The 14,777-nt window shown below is 35.6% G+C and overlaps 1 protein-coding gene across 1 annotated transcript in view; it reads right to left on the bottom strand.

The window, feature by feature from the left end:
* PTGFR (prostaglandin F receptor) overlaps positions 1-14,777 on the bottom strand; it is a gene marked incomplete at both ends in the record, with an annotated part of 51,140 nt that overhangs the window by 23,093 nt on the left and 13,270 nt on the right. The window lies entirely within an intron of this gene.

The following is a 14,777-nucleotide window of genomic DNA, read 5'->3' as shown; positions in this document are numbered from 1 at the left end:
TAATAAAGATACATAAAAGCTGCTAAGACAGACATGGTGGCACATGCCTGTAGTCCCAGCTACTACTCAGCCAAGGCAAGAGAATCACTTGAGCCCACAGAATCAAAACCAGTCTGGGCAACAAGGAGAGACCCTATACATTAAATTGATGATGATGATGATGATGATGATGATGATGATGATGATGATGATGATGATGCAGTCAGGACTATACTGATATATCATATATATATATATATCAATATATATATATATTTATTTATTTATTATTTATTTATTTATTTATTTATTTATTTTTGGTGGTACTGGGGTTCCTGGAAGCCCTTCTATCTCCGGGCTACACTCCCAGGCCTATTTTTACATTTTTATTTGGAAACAGGGTCTCCTAAGCCAGCACTGCGGCTGGCTTTGAACCTGCACAATCCTCATGTCTCCGCCTCCCAAGTTCAGGGATTACAAGCGTGCGCCACCACGCCTGGCCATATATATAATTATTTAAAAGCATAACTTTTTGCAAATTTTCTAGTACATCAAAACTTTAGTTATTCAGACTTGTCTAATTGAATGTAGAGTAACTCTAGTAGTTTGAATTTTCCTTGACATTACATATGTTTAAGTAAATGTAAGTGACTACATGACCACAGCCATTTATGATGAAATGTCTAACTTCTTAGATACCAAATTTTTGAATTTTACCTATTTTCAGTTGAAGAATGTCTATGAACACTGCACTGTCATCATATATTAATATTGCAAAATATAAACATTTGTAAAGATTTGGGTTTTTTTCTTCTTGATTTGTTCGTAGAGGATTAACTGAGGGCCCAAATGATACATTCCCATCTAAAGGCTTTCAGAGTTACAAAAAAATGCGAAAACAAGACACAATAGAGCGCTACTGCTCCCACTGAATAAGATGATCCCAAATCTTAACAGTTTATACATATCTTAACTTCTTTATTTCAGCTGAGGAAAAGATGTATAAAATGAACAGAGGGGAAATTTTTACCCAAATGTGTACTCAAGGAAGGAGAAAAGGAAAGGAAAGGTCATGTTGGAACTTTATATATTTAAACCCATTTCATCCTCGCAGAACTTCCAGTGGTAGTTGCTATTTTTCTGATATGGTCTATGAAATCACAGAGATGCTTACATGTCCATGGTTACACTACTATAAAATGGCACAGGAAAAATTTAAACCCAACACTATCTGCCTCCAAAGCTTTTGATTTCTCACTACAGTATTCCCAATAATGAGATGAGTAATAGCATATCTATGAACAGGAGGATAAAAAATAATAACACTGAGTACTTGCCATATTCACATCTATTACCTCAATTAATCCTGTTGCCAGCTGTGAAAGAAATTACCCCTATTTTAAAATGTTGAGGGCTGGTATGTAGCTCAGTGGTATAGCACTTGCCTAGCATGGGTGAGACCCGGGTTCAATCCCCAGTACTCTAACAAACAAACAAAAGACTGAAGTCAAGATATGAAGAGGATAACTTGTCCCAGGTTCCCAACTACCATGCAATAGAGTGAGGATTCAAACAGTGAAAGCTGGTGCGTGTGAATTCACTTACTGGCCTCCTTAGCATTAGTGGGGCGTGTTTTGAATTCTCTACATTTCTCTTTCTGTTTGCCTATGTATAACTGTATTTCCAGGTGACTGTAACACTCACCTGAGAAGTATTTTTATTAATATGCTTTTATTAGTATTCTTTTTTAATCAAGAGCCAATGCTAATACTTTTTTTCTCCAAATCTTGTGCTCACAGTAACAGACATAGCTGATAATAAGTCCAGTACACTGAGCGTCATATAACTGGGGTGTCAAAATGATGCTATGGCAGATAAGAGCTATCCCTGAATGAAAAGATAAATTTTAAAAAGTATTAACTAACAGATATAAACTGACAGAATAATACAATAATGCTCAGTATCTTTTCTTTCTCTGCATTGTCTCTGATGGATGGCATGATTTTCATTCCAGTATTTTCTTTGCTATCAACCTTTAGATTGGTCTTCGAATGTGCTTTTGGACCTTATTTTTAAATTATTTTCTAATCCAGAATCATATATTATTCTGATTGTTACTCTAGTCCATCACTTCTGTGTTTTGGTAATGATGAAAATTAAAAATCAGTAGGCAAAATTTTTAAGTCCTACAAAGAGGAAAAAGAAACATACACATTAATACATATTTATTTTTATATATCCTGACTTGTTACAAAAGAAATTTGAGGTATTTTGTTTTATGATTTTAATGGCATTGTAAATTTTGCTAAAACAATATTTATTACACTCTAAATATTGGCAATGATGACAGATGAATAACAATCATTCTAACCAAGAATTATTTATCTAAGACCAGGCGTGGTGGCACATGCTTGTATTCCCAGCATTCAGGAGGTGGAAAACAGAGGATCCTAGTTCGTGGATGGCCTCAGCTACTCAGTGAGACCCTTCGCAACTCAGTGAGACCCTGTTTCAAATAATAAAACGACTTAAAAAATAGGGCTGGAGCTATAGCTGGGAGATTGAATGCCCCTGGGTTCCATCCCTAGTACCACAAAAATAATTGTTTATCTAAAATATTAAAACCAAGGTAATTATTAGCATCTCATCTTTATACTAATTGCAATTAATTGTATTATTGAAAATCAATCGTTTCAAGAGCAAAGGACTATTTAATTTACTTTCAACACTTTAAAACAAATGCAGACTGTAACAGTAAGTATTTCAGTAAAACATCTGTTCTAAAACACATTATTTTTTCCAGATAGAAATTTTCAACTGGAAAATCGGTTTATTATTATAGTCGTTTGGAAAGATTTACTAAAGCATTTTCTAAGCTCTAGTACAATAATTCAACATTTAATGGGAACTTTTAATGACATGGGTACCCCTTTAAAAACAAAAGACACACATAAATTTTAGAGAAAATAAGTCTTTTAAAAAGCGAACCTGAGCCAGTCATAGTGGTAGATGCCTTAATCTCAGTATTTGGGAGGCTAAAACAGGAGAGTCACAGGTTTGAGACCAGCCTCAGCAATAAAGCAAGACTCTAAGCAACTTAGTGATACTGTTTTAAAAGTAAAATTAAAAAGGGCTGGGAGTATAACTCAGAGGTAGAATGCTCCTGGGCTCAATCCCCTGTACACACACACACACACACACACACACACACACACACACAAAATAACCTAATCCAGATGTGTTAGCATGCACCTATAATTCCAGCACTTGGGAGGCAGAGGTGAGAGGATCACTTAAGTTCAGGAGTTCAAGACAAGCCTGAGCTTAAGGGATAATAGCAAGATTCTGGATAGGTATAAAAAAAAAGTAGCCAAAGTGCACAGACAAATGCAATAGCTCCCAGCAACTTTATGAGACTTTATGGGTATTATTATGTTCACTTTACAGTTGAATAAATGAAACAAGACAGTTCATAGATAGGAAGGGGCGGGGCCAGGATTACATCCAGTGTTAATTCCAAAGCAAAATGCTAGTAATGTTAAAAATAAAAACAACATACATTCTGAAAAAGAAATCAGAAAAAGAAAAATCAGTCCTTGCTGATTATCTAGTCATTTTTTATATTTTTAAAATTTTTATGTGGAACATATTGAAAATGGCATACGTTCAGACTGCTTGGCGCCCTTCCCCCATCTAGTCATTTTAATTACAAAAGAATTCTGTTTTGTTCTCCTTGAGTCGATTTGTCTTGTCAAAATGGTAAAAAAAATTTGAGGGGTTTTTGTTTTTTTTTCACATATTTTTACTTTCCAAACTAATGTTTCTGGAGTCATATAGTAATACTCTAAATTTTTATTCAGCTAACTAAGTAGCAAACTAAATTTTATCTTCCTTAGTTATAAATATATATGTATATTTATATAAATAAATGTATCTTCCTTAGTTATAAATATATATGTATATTTTATAAATAAATGTAAGTAAATATATGTTTATAACTGTACATATTTATAGTAGGATAACCTACTGATTTAAATCTTTGATCAAAGTCACCCTCTTGTATATAATATTCAGAACTTTGAATACACAACCTATCTCATGGCCTAAAATACTAGCCACAAAGTTCAGTGCAGCATCCATTTCCTCTTTGAAACAATCAGTGCAATGACCCTACCTGACGTGTGGTTCTGTCTCCTCTCAAGTTGTCTCATTGTTAGGTATCATTCATTCTCCAAGGGTTTCAGAAGCATATCCCATGGTTTCTTTAAGCCACCAACTCAATTAAGAAAGGAACAACAACTTTGTCTTATGGATACCTGAGACAATGTACACATGCTCAATACTTGGCATAAAACAAATACTAAATACATAAAATAATAAATGCCAAAAGGATGAATAAATGAATGAGAAGACATTTTAGAGTCCACGGAAACAATAAACCATGATTTTTATTTGACACTGTGCCTGGGAAAGCATAGGTGTCTAATTATTAACTGACATAAAACTTTGTAGTTTACAAAAGTATTCTTCCTTGATTCAGTGGTTCAGCATCATTATAACTAAATGAATAACCAATATTTATCAAGTTCCTAATATTATCCTGTTAAAGTACAAGATAAAAGATCTAAAACCCAATAAAAGATCTAAAGAATTAAAGGGGTTTTCTTTCAGGAGGGTCTTTACCTGTCATTTTTGTAATAGAGTAGGTTATTAAAGAGTTAAGCTGGAACACATAAGAAGAAACGTGTCACTAATGTGTTTGGTATAATTTTTGGGGGTGCAATTATAATGGTATTTTTTAATTCTGTTAATGATTACTTCACTAAGAACTCAAGTCTGTCATTTACTAATGTGTTTGCATAATAATGAGAATAAAAACTATAATAAATTTTTCATTATTTGCAGATTCAGTTAAGACAGAGAAGCCACCAATTATTGTCTAAAAATCAAACAGTTTTATGATGATGTGAAAACTTGCTTTCTTCATGCCATTTAAACTTTTAAATGAAGATTCCCTCAGTATTTTTTAATCCTGAGAATTGAACTTTCAAATAAAAACTGAAATTTCACAATGCAGTTTTCAGTTATTAGGTTGATATCCTTCAGAGAAAGTATCAATTGCTAAATTTCTGTTTAATCATCTTTTATGACACATTTTGTCTTATCTAAATTTCATAGCGGGTAACATGGATTATATCTGTTACCACTGTGCCTAAAGTCTGTAGCCTGTGGTAAGTCTGGTTAGCTCCAAGGCATGCGGACTTGTTTTTCACATTTTCCTTCCTCCCCAGAAACTATTCTCCAACTTGGACTTTTCATAATGACCACTTCCCCAGGAGCTTTGGATTAAACCATTTCTACTTTTTATTCCATTGTCATAAAATGCTGACCACTCACTCTCTGAAGATATTACTCCGTAATACAAAATGTGCTTCAAAAAGTTAGTGAGATTTCTGGGGGCCGGCCAGGTTCTGTGGCTCCCAGGACGCCCACAGTCCAGATGCCAGCAGGGCCAGGGCATTGACTTCCTCGTAGACACGGGAGCTCAGCACTCTGTCAAAAGTGTAGCTCAGATTGCCTCTCCTTGCATGAACTCAGAGTCATTACAAGAATGTGAATGCTGGGGACTTTGCCATTATCTGCCTTCAAATTATTAAATTACAATGTTAATAACACTTCATAGAACTTGATTATCAGACCCCAAGAGGTAGTCGAAAATAACAATTAAAGCACACTGACATAGGTAATAAGTACCTTAACAAAGTACCAGCATCGTTTTTAAGTAACAAGAAGCTTAAGATACCAAATTATTTTTGTTGTGTGAACAAAATAGTCATAATCGGCAGTGGGAACACCCTCTGTATATACTTTATGACAATAAAATAGTCATAATCGGCAGTGGGAACACCCTCTGTATATACTTTATGACAATAAAATAGTCATAATAGGCAGTGGGAACACCCTCTGTATGTACTTTATGATCAATTCCAGACTGAAGGCAAATCGTCACCAAGGTAAACTAACCATTTACTCATATAACTGAGAAAGGTCGAAGTAACCCAAGAAATAGGCCTGAAAGGACAACCACTCTTCCTGCCTTGAAGAGACTGTCAGCAAATGCTCAGAAAATTTCTTTCTTGCATGACTGTAAAACTGCAGCTGCAATTCTACTCCCCCTTTCCCAGAATATTAATTTTATGTTATTTTTCCATCAATTCACCAAGTTTTGTGGTATTATTTGCAACACCAGAAAGCCAAGCCCTTCCTCTGTAGTTATGTGGAAGACATTATATTCTTTATAGGTTTTGTAAATAATGCCACAAAAAAATGGTCTCACTTGAAAGAATATGACTTTTCCCAGAAATAAACAAGAGAGAGAGATAGAAATGAGGTTTTACATTCAAGTAAATTATTTAGTAAAGAAGATGAGCTGGACTAATTTCTGGATCTCTCTGATTGTGTTGACCAGTGGGAAAACCAGATCAAAAACCCTCTAATCCTAAACTACAGACCTTCAGAATCCCCAAAGTTGACAATGTCTGCTTGGCTTCTTTAGAGAAGAACTGACCTTATTAAACACATTCATTTAAAGAAAGGGGAGATGGTATACACTTCTAATGGCATTTATGACATATTTATAGAAAAGAAGTTAAATCTGAGGAAAAGATGAAGTCATTTGACCAAGGAATAAAAAAAAAGTGTGTTAATCAACAAGAAAATCAAAAGACAAGAATTGCATTTTTAAGAGAATTCGGTCTAATAATTGGTAGGTAAGAACTCATTCCACTAAACCCAGAGACCACAAGAGACCGCCATGGACCCATAGTCACAGCTTTGGTCAAGAACTTGGCATCAGATAACTCTTAAAAATTTCTTAGCATAGGTGTTCTTTGGAAGGCCATGGCCACTCATTCACAGGCTCTTTTGTAAAAGAGCTAGTTCTATCCATACATCCTCAAATAGACTCAAATTCCTTTGAGGTTAGAGTCCCATTTTAGTCATATTTATTATACAAATGCTCATGATAGACATTTATTGAATGTTTTGCAAGTTACCACTTGATTTTACTAAAGTGCCAAACAGAATCATGGTAATAACTATAATAAAAAGCACTTTTTATTGGATACCTACCATACCATATATTGTATGAAAACTCCTATTGACTGATTAAATCAGTGGTATAGTCAAATACTGCCTATATTTCATAGAACTTAAAACTAAAGTTCATATAGATTCTTAATAAAATGCCAAAGAACAGGTGGCTAGTATGTTTAGACTCAGGTAATGATAAATATTTGCATAATACAATAGGAACTCACTTCATTAGAAGTAAGAATTAGAACATGAACTAAGGACATTAGATCTCTCCTCTCCTAGAGGTGGTTTCAATAGTTCTATGTTGTGGAGTCATCACTGATGAGGATGTCCAGGGATAAAAATGACATAAATCAACATATATTTGCATGTAGCAGGTACCTGATAAATATTGGGTAGGTGAATACAGAACCAAAGTAGAAAACCCAACTGGTTTTAAAAGTCAAGGAATCCCATTCAGTTCCAACTGGGAATGAATACTGATCCTTTCTTGACTCCAAAAGCACAGCTTTTTCTCAAGTAAGAACTTGCTGACACTGATAATACTGAGCCTCTCTCTTTTTTTCTGACAAAAAAATGCAATTCTACAGGGGACTCAAATTATAGTATGCTAAGCCTACTGGTCTGCATTTTGTTGTTGATAATTCCACTTGAACAAACTAAAGATTATTTTATATCAATATATAAAATCTTTTCTCTTTATTTTTTTTTCAGTACTGGGAATGGAAACTAGGGGCACTGTACCTCTGAGCTACACTCTCATCCCTATTTTTTGGTCTTTATTGTTTTGAAACAGACCCTCACTAAGTTGTAAGGGGCCTAAGTAGCTGAAGCTGTCATAGAACTGTGATCCTCCTGTCTCAGCCTCCTGAATGCTGGGATTACAAGTGTATGCCACCACTCCTGGCTTTTTTTTTAAAAGACTGTATAGTGTGGATGGATGTAATGTAACCTGTGCCTTACTGATGAACATGTTCTCCTATGTCAAACTACAAATGTAGTAATGGAATAACATTTCTCTTTTGCATTAAAATAATTACTAAGGAACTTCAACGCTGGTTCCTCTATGGACAAGTAATAGAAAAACCATTTGTAACTAAAACCTAAACTTACCTAATTTTTATGTACATAAAACTGTGCAAAGCCAAAACCAAAATGATTATAATATACTAATAAAGATAGAGTAATAAAGATATATAAATAAATCTACACATTCATAATCAATTGTTTTTTGGCAAAGGTGCCAGACACATACATTGGAGAAGAAAGCCTCTTCAACAAATAGTGTTGGGAAAACCAGTTATCCTTTTGTAGAAAAATGGAACTAAATCCTTACCTTTCAACCTGCACAAGAGTCAATTCAAGCTGAATCAAAGACCTGGAAGTTAGACCAGACTGTGAAGCTATTAGGGGAGGGCATAAGTTCAACTCTTCAACATATAGGCATTTCCTCAACAAAACTGCCAAAGGAAATTAAAAGAAGAATTAATAAGTGAGATGACACTAAATTAAAATAAAATGTTTTTGCACATCAAAGGAAACCATAAAGAGTCTAAATAGAGCCTACAGAATGGGAGATCTTTGCCAGCTATCCCTCTCAGAGAAGAGCGATATATAGACTATACAAAGAACCTAAAAGACTTTATACTAAAAAACAAACAAACAAAATAACCCAATAGACATTTCACAAAAGAAGAGATACAAATGGCCAACAGATTCATGAAAAATGTTCAACATCATCAGCAATCAGGGAGATGCAAATCCAAACTACACTGAGATTCAATCTAACCTCACTCAGAATGACAATCATCAAGAAGTCAAATAACAATAAATGTTGGCCGGGATGTGGGGAAATAAGAACTCTTCTATGCTGTTGGTGGAATTGCAAATTAGTTCAGCTACTATGGAGATCAATGTGGAGATTCCTCAGAAATCTGGGAATTATTCCACCATATTATCTGGCTATACCACTCCTGACTATCTTTCCAGAGGGACTTAAATTTTAAAAAACTACAGCAATATATGCATACCCATGTTTATAGCAGCACAATTCACAGTAGACAAACTATAGAACCAACCTAGGTGTCCATCAACAGATGAATGGATCAAAAAATTGTGGGAAATACACATGATGGAATTTTACTCAGCAATAATGAAGAATAAAATTATGTTATTTGAAAGAAAATGGAAAGACCTGGAGAATATTATGATAAGTGAGATTAGCCGATCACAGAAAGTGAAGGGTCATCTTTCTTTTAATATGCACAAGCTAGGGAGTAACTGGGATACCAAAGGGACTCCATACAATGGAGGAGAAACCTCGGTAGAGCCAGGGAGGTGGTCTAAGGGAAGGCACAAGGGAAGACTGAGGTCATTTTTTTTAATGGGAATAAGCCAATTGACTATGTGTACATATGTGAATATAGCAAGGTCAGCCTCAGTATTCTCTATTGGGAAGGGGAGAAATGGGGAGGTGGATGGGGCACCAAGTTCTGTATGCATGTATGTCGCTGTCAACATGATTTACATTATGATCTGAGACTATAATGTACCAATAAAAGCACATTGTAAAGAAAATGAAGAGTAATAAAAAGATCCAAATATCTTTATCTCAAATAAAATAAAAATATATACAAATAACAACATAATCTCAAACAAATGAATGCCATTCACAATGCCCTTTGCTAAGCCAGCAGAGAAGCCATACTGAGATTATGAACCAAGAAATGTAACTAATGTTTCTTTTAAATGTTTTCCCACAAAGTGCAGTTAAATATTCTAAACCTTCCAAAGAAATACTGAATTTTTTTTCCTTTATTACTCACAAGAGAATCTTTATTTAACAATGATTTACTATTTGCCTTATTTCCCAATATAGGTTCTAGAAAAATTATTTACTACTCATGCATCAAATGAGATTTCCAGCAAGAGAAAACAAAACAGCAAAATAACTTCCTGCTATACCCGTCTCTGTTAGAATCCATTCTCTATTGGCAATCAAAGTGATCTTTTTAATCATGCATCAGATCACAGCTATCCCTTCTTAAGAAACTCTTCAATGGCTTCCAAACAATTAATCCATACTCACTATGGCTTGCAAGGTCTAAACACATGACTCCTACCTTCCTCTGGACCATTAAATCCTACCACCTTCACCAGCATCTCCTTGCTTCACTAAATGGCCTTTGCTTTGCCCCTCATTGCAGGAAGCTCATCCCTGTCCTTGAGTTGTGTGCTGGTTCTGCCCTCTGCCCAGCCATCCTGCCCCAGTATCTTCTCATGGCTTTCTCCTTTTGGACATGCAGAGCTAAGCACATCATGAGGCTGCCTTTGATATTCCATTTTAAATAGTCTCATCCCCACTCTTACCCTTCTTTGAAATCCTGTTAACTTGTTCATTTAATGTGTTATTAACTATCCTCTCAGAACTTTTTAGCCACCTCCTGCAGAGGAATGTAACCACCACTAGGCAAGGATATCACCTGCCTTGTCCAGGACCACAGTTCTGGCACCTTGAGCACTGGCTGACACATGGAACGCACTAAGAAAAATATTTGCTGAATGAATGAATGACTAAACATAATATATTTTTGCATGTGCTTTAGTTATCTTTTATAGTTAATTCTAAGACTATATCTTTGGCTTGTTTTCATTTTTTATTTTTATTATTTTAACAAATTTTTTATTGAACATAAATGGTATACATTTAAACTATATTTGGTGTCCTCCCCCCCCACCCCCGTTTTCTCTTCCCCCCTCCCACCAATGGTTGTCCAGGGTAACCATGTAATACTCATAATTTTACACATATTCAGATGTAGACCCTCATTAATCAAGATCAGCCTTCCTCCTCTCCTATCTTTCCATTCAAACTTTGCTGACATTTCCCCTCCATTATCTGGCGCAATCGGTTAGCGCGCGGTACTTATAAGACAGTGCAGGGCCTTGTTTTTAAAATCAAGAAAAAGGGTGATCTCCAGGCACAATTATGGCTTGATAAGATTGCAAACAGTAGTCAAAACCATATCATTTCTGATATCAAAACCACCAGATTTTGCAAGACACTTGGGATAATAAACAGGCTGTTTAGTAAAAGAGGAACACATTTTTGAGACAAAAGTTTGCTTTGCTATAATCATGGCACATTCTGGCATTAATCAAAGTCTGTCTGGACTTCTCTCAAAACACTTGGCAATGGCTTCTCTCCTCTGGGTGTGGCTTTACCCTCCTAGTGACAGAAAAGATGTATTCAAACACTTCTCAACGGGTAAAGAAAATTCTGTGCAATAAACTCAATAGTTTAATTTTAATACTCACTGACAACCAACAAAAGCTGCCTAATGTTTTGAAGCTTTCCATTTACCCAGATAAATTAGGACAAATTTAGGTTGGGAACAGGGAAAGGAAGAACCAAGGAAACTGACAATGCTCTGGAGAAAATGCAAAAACTATGTTGTCTAAAAATCATTGAAGACAGCCTTTTTAGCAAATTTGTTCAAACATTACCATCAAGAGCAGGGCATGGTGGCGCACACTTATAATCCCAGCATTTGGTAGGCTGAGACCAGAGGATCTTGGTTCAAGGACAGCCTCAGCTACTTAGTGAGACACTGTTTCAAAATAAAGAATAAAAAATAGGGCAGGGGGTGTAGCTCAGACATTGCATGCCCCTGGGTTCCACTCCCAGTACCACACACACACAAAAAAAAAAAATAGGGCTGGAGGTATAGCTCAGAGGTCGAATGCTCCTGGGTTCCATCCCCAGACCCACACACACACAAAAAAAAAATTTACCCTCAAGGGGGCAACTATAAGCATAACAACAGAGTACAAAACAATCTTCTTTTACTCATGTTTGTCTTTTTCATAAATCACAGCCAGCTTAATATCAGGTTAGAAGAATTGTGGCTTATAGATGAAGATATTTTAACTTTAAAATTTCAGAAAAATATATGGTCTATAATGTACAATTTCTTTTTTTTTTTTTTTTTGGTGGTACTAGGGATGGAACCCAGAGGTCTTCTACCTCTGGGCTACACTCCCAGACCTATTTTATATTTTTTATTTGGAAACAGGGTCTCTTAAGCCAGCAGAGGCTAGCTTCAAACCTGCACAATCCTCCTGTCTCAGCCTCCCAAGCATGAGGAATACAAGAGTGAGCCACCACGCCCGGCCTAATGTGCAATTTGTAATAATGCTAAATGCAAATAATGTCAAGATCAAAGTGCTATATGACTATATCCTTTGGGTAAACAAAGCCCTGATAATATGTAATCATAAATATTTTCTGGGTCTGAGGACATATACAAAAAACATGCTATAAGGCTTCAGTGGGCTGGTGTCTATAAAGCACTTTGAGTCCTATCTGAAAACAGTAAGAGATATACATGTGGGGGAGTTAATTAATGAATTCTTACACCACAAAACTAAAAAGGAACTTTAAATTTAAAATAGTAACAATTACAGTTTTATAATTATATTAAACTTTTTACACCTTTTTTAAAAATAACATTTAAAAAATAAAATCCTTGACGTTCATATGCATTTAATAACCACAACCATATTGTTTCATTCACTAATTTCCTTTGTGATTAAAGGATTCTACAGGATGAGCTGTACTTTCCTTGAGCCTTTCCAAGCAGTGTACTAGGCAGTGCAGAAAACAGAATAGAAACATATGACAGTGGCTCTGTCACTAAGGCACGCCCTATTCACTCGAGACACGAGACAGTCACCGAACAAACAGTACAATCTCTGAGTAGACAGAACTAGTGCTTTATTTCACCCACAGAAAGAAATAAAAATGTAGCCTAGAATAATCTGAGCAGGTTTCATGGACAATACACCAAATGTAGATAAAGCCATATCAAGAATTTCAGAATTATAGTTCCTCTAAATAAAAAAGAACAAATCTAAATCAGTACAATATGCTACAATAACATGTTTTTCTTAAAAGGATGATTTTTTTTAGCCACCAGCCACATACACATTAGACTACACCACATACACATTAGACCACAGTTCATGTTAAGCCGTGCAATTCTGGCACTTGATTTAAGAAAAATTTAAGCTGTTTTGGGTGAAAAACTGTTTAGTAACTTAGCATTCATAGATGCATGTTCTGATTTTAATTATAAATGCATTATTTAGTAAGAAATATTTACTTATTCTTAAAGTCATGATAATATGTTAACTCTCTTCAGGCTGGATCTGTCATTGAGTAAGGGAGCTCACAGCTGGCTTTCTCCCTCTCACACCACACATCTATTTCCCACAGATCCCAGTGGCCTTCAGTGGACAGGAAAAGTGAGGATAATTGCAAAAGTGAAACTTTCATTCATAAAGCTGAAACACATGAAGAGTGATTTGGCCTTCTGGGATGGGGGTGGGGGGGTATAAAAAACATCCTTTAGGACTTGGGTTCTAGGATTTCGTCAGAACCTGAAAACACAAGGCATCCTTCAGAAATCCCTGCAAGCATGATTTCTAATTGATGGCTGCTCTTCTGCTTTATACTGTCAAGCAGATGATCTCTCAGTTGTGAAAGAATTTATTTTTAGCAAGTAAAATGAACCAAGAAGTCCAAGAGGAAGGTGGCACATTTAAGATTAAAATGTGCATGTGCTCACATTATCTGGGTGCACACTTGTAATCCCAGCATTTGGGAGGCTGAGACCGGAGGATCGTTGTTCAAGGACAGCCTCAGTAACTTAGTGAGGCCCTTTGCAACTCAGCAACACCCTGTTTCAAAGTAAAGAATTAAAAAAATAGGGCTTGGGGTGTAGCTTGGAGGTAGAATGCCCCTGGGTTCTATCCCAAGTACTGCCAAAAAAAAAAAAAAAAAAGGATTCACATCTGAATAGCAATTCAAATTCAAGGGAATGACCAGATTGGAAGCACCATGTATGTCTGTCAACTTTGGCAAAGAAAGGGCATAGAGAGAAGGTCAGAGATAGGGGAAAAAAGGGAACATTGAACCAATGAAGTTCTCTGAGCGTAGAGTGGGAGTTGGCATTGTGGGGGCCAGTGACTCATACCAGGCTGTATTTGGTCAAATAAAAGAAGTCAGACTATTACTCCTCCTAGGGAGGGCCACCTGGTAACTCTGGGCTGAGACAGTACGTATGGAAAGAGTCTACTTAGCAAAACCATGAAGTATCTAGCCACGGACTGGAAAAAAACTATTGTCAAATTTCAAAATATGAGGAATACAATAAAAACAATACTGAATTTCTCTAGGCCATTATTTAAAATGTTTTGTAAAAAAGAATAAAAGGATGCAATAACCAAAATGGCAGAATGCTGCATGGACAGATTGTCTTTAGGAATAATAAGACAAGAAGCTCTGATATTCTTGAAATGAGTATTTCATAAAGAGAGAACAAAGTAGGCAGAAGCACAAACAGCAAAAGAAAAGTGATCTGAGGCAAAAAAAAAAACTGAGTTAGATTAAAAGAATACCCTGAGTACAAGCAAAAAGTAACAAAAAAATGTCCCCTCACTGAAATAAATCTCAAGAATAATCCTACAAGGAGCCATTCAGGAATGAAAAAAGTTCAATTGATTTCAGACTTCTTTATAAAGCTACATGAAGAACACAAAGTTGAGAAAGGTTGACAAAGTCTTTAAGGGAAAACAATTTTGATGCAAGTATTCAATAACCCAAAAAAACACTTTTGACCAAAATACATTTTCAAATTCAC

Source organism: Muscardinus avellanarius (genome assembly GCF_963383645.1).
Source record: "Muscardinus avellanarius genome assembly, chromosome: 3".
NCBI lineage: Eukaryota > Metazoa > Chordata > Mammalia > Rodentia > Gliridae > Muscardinus > Muscardinus avellanarius.
This window is presented reverse-complemented; position numbering and strand designations above follow the sequence as displayed.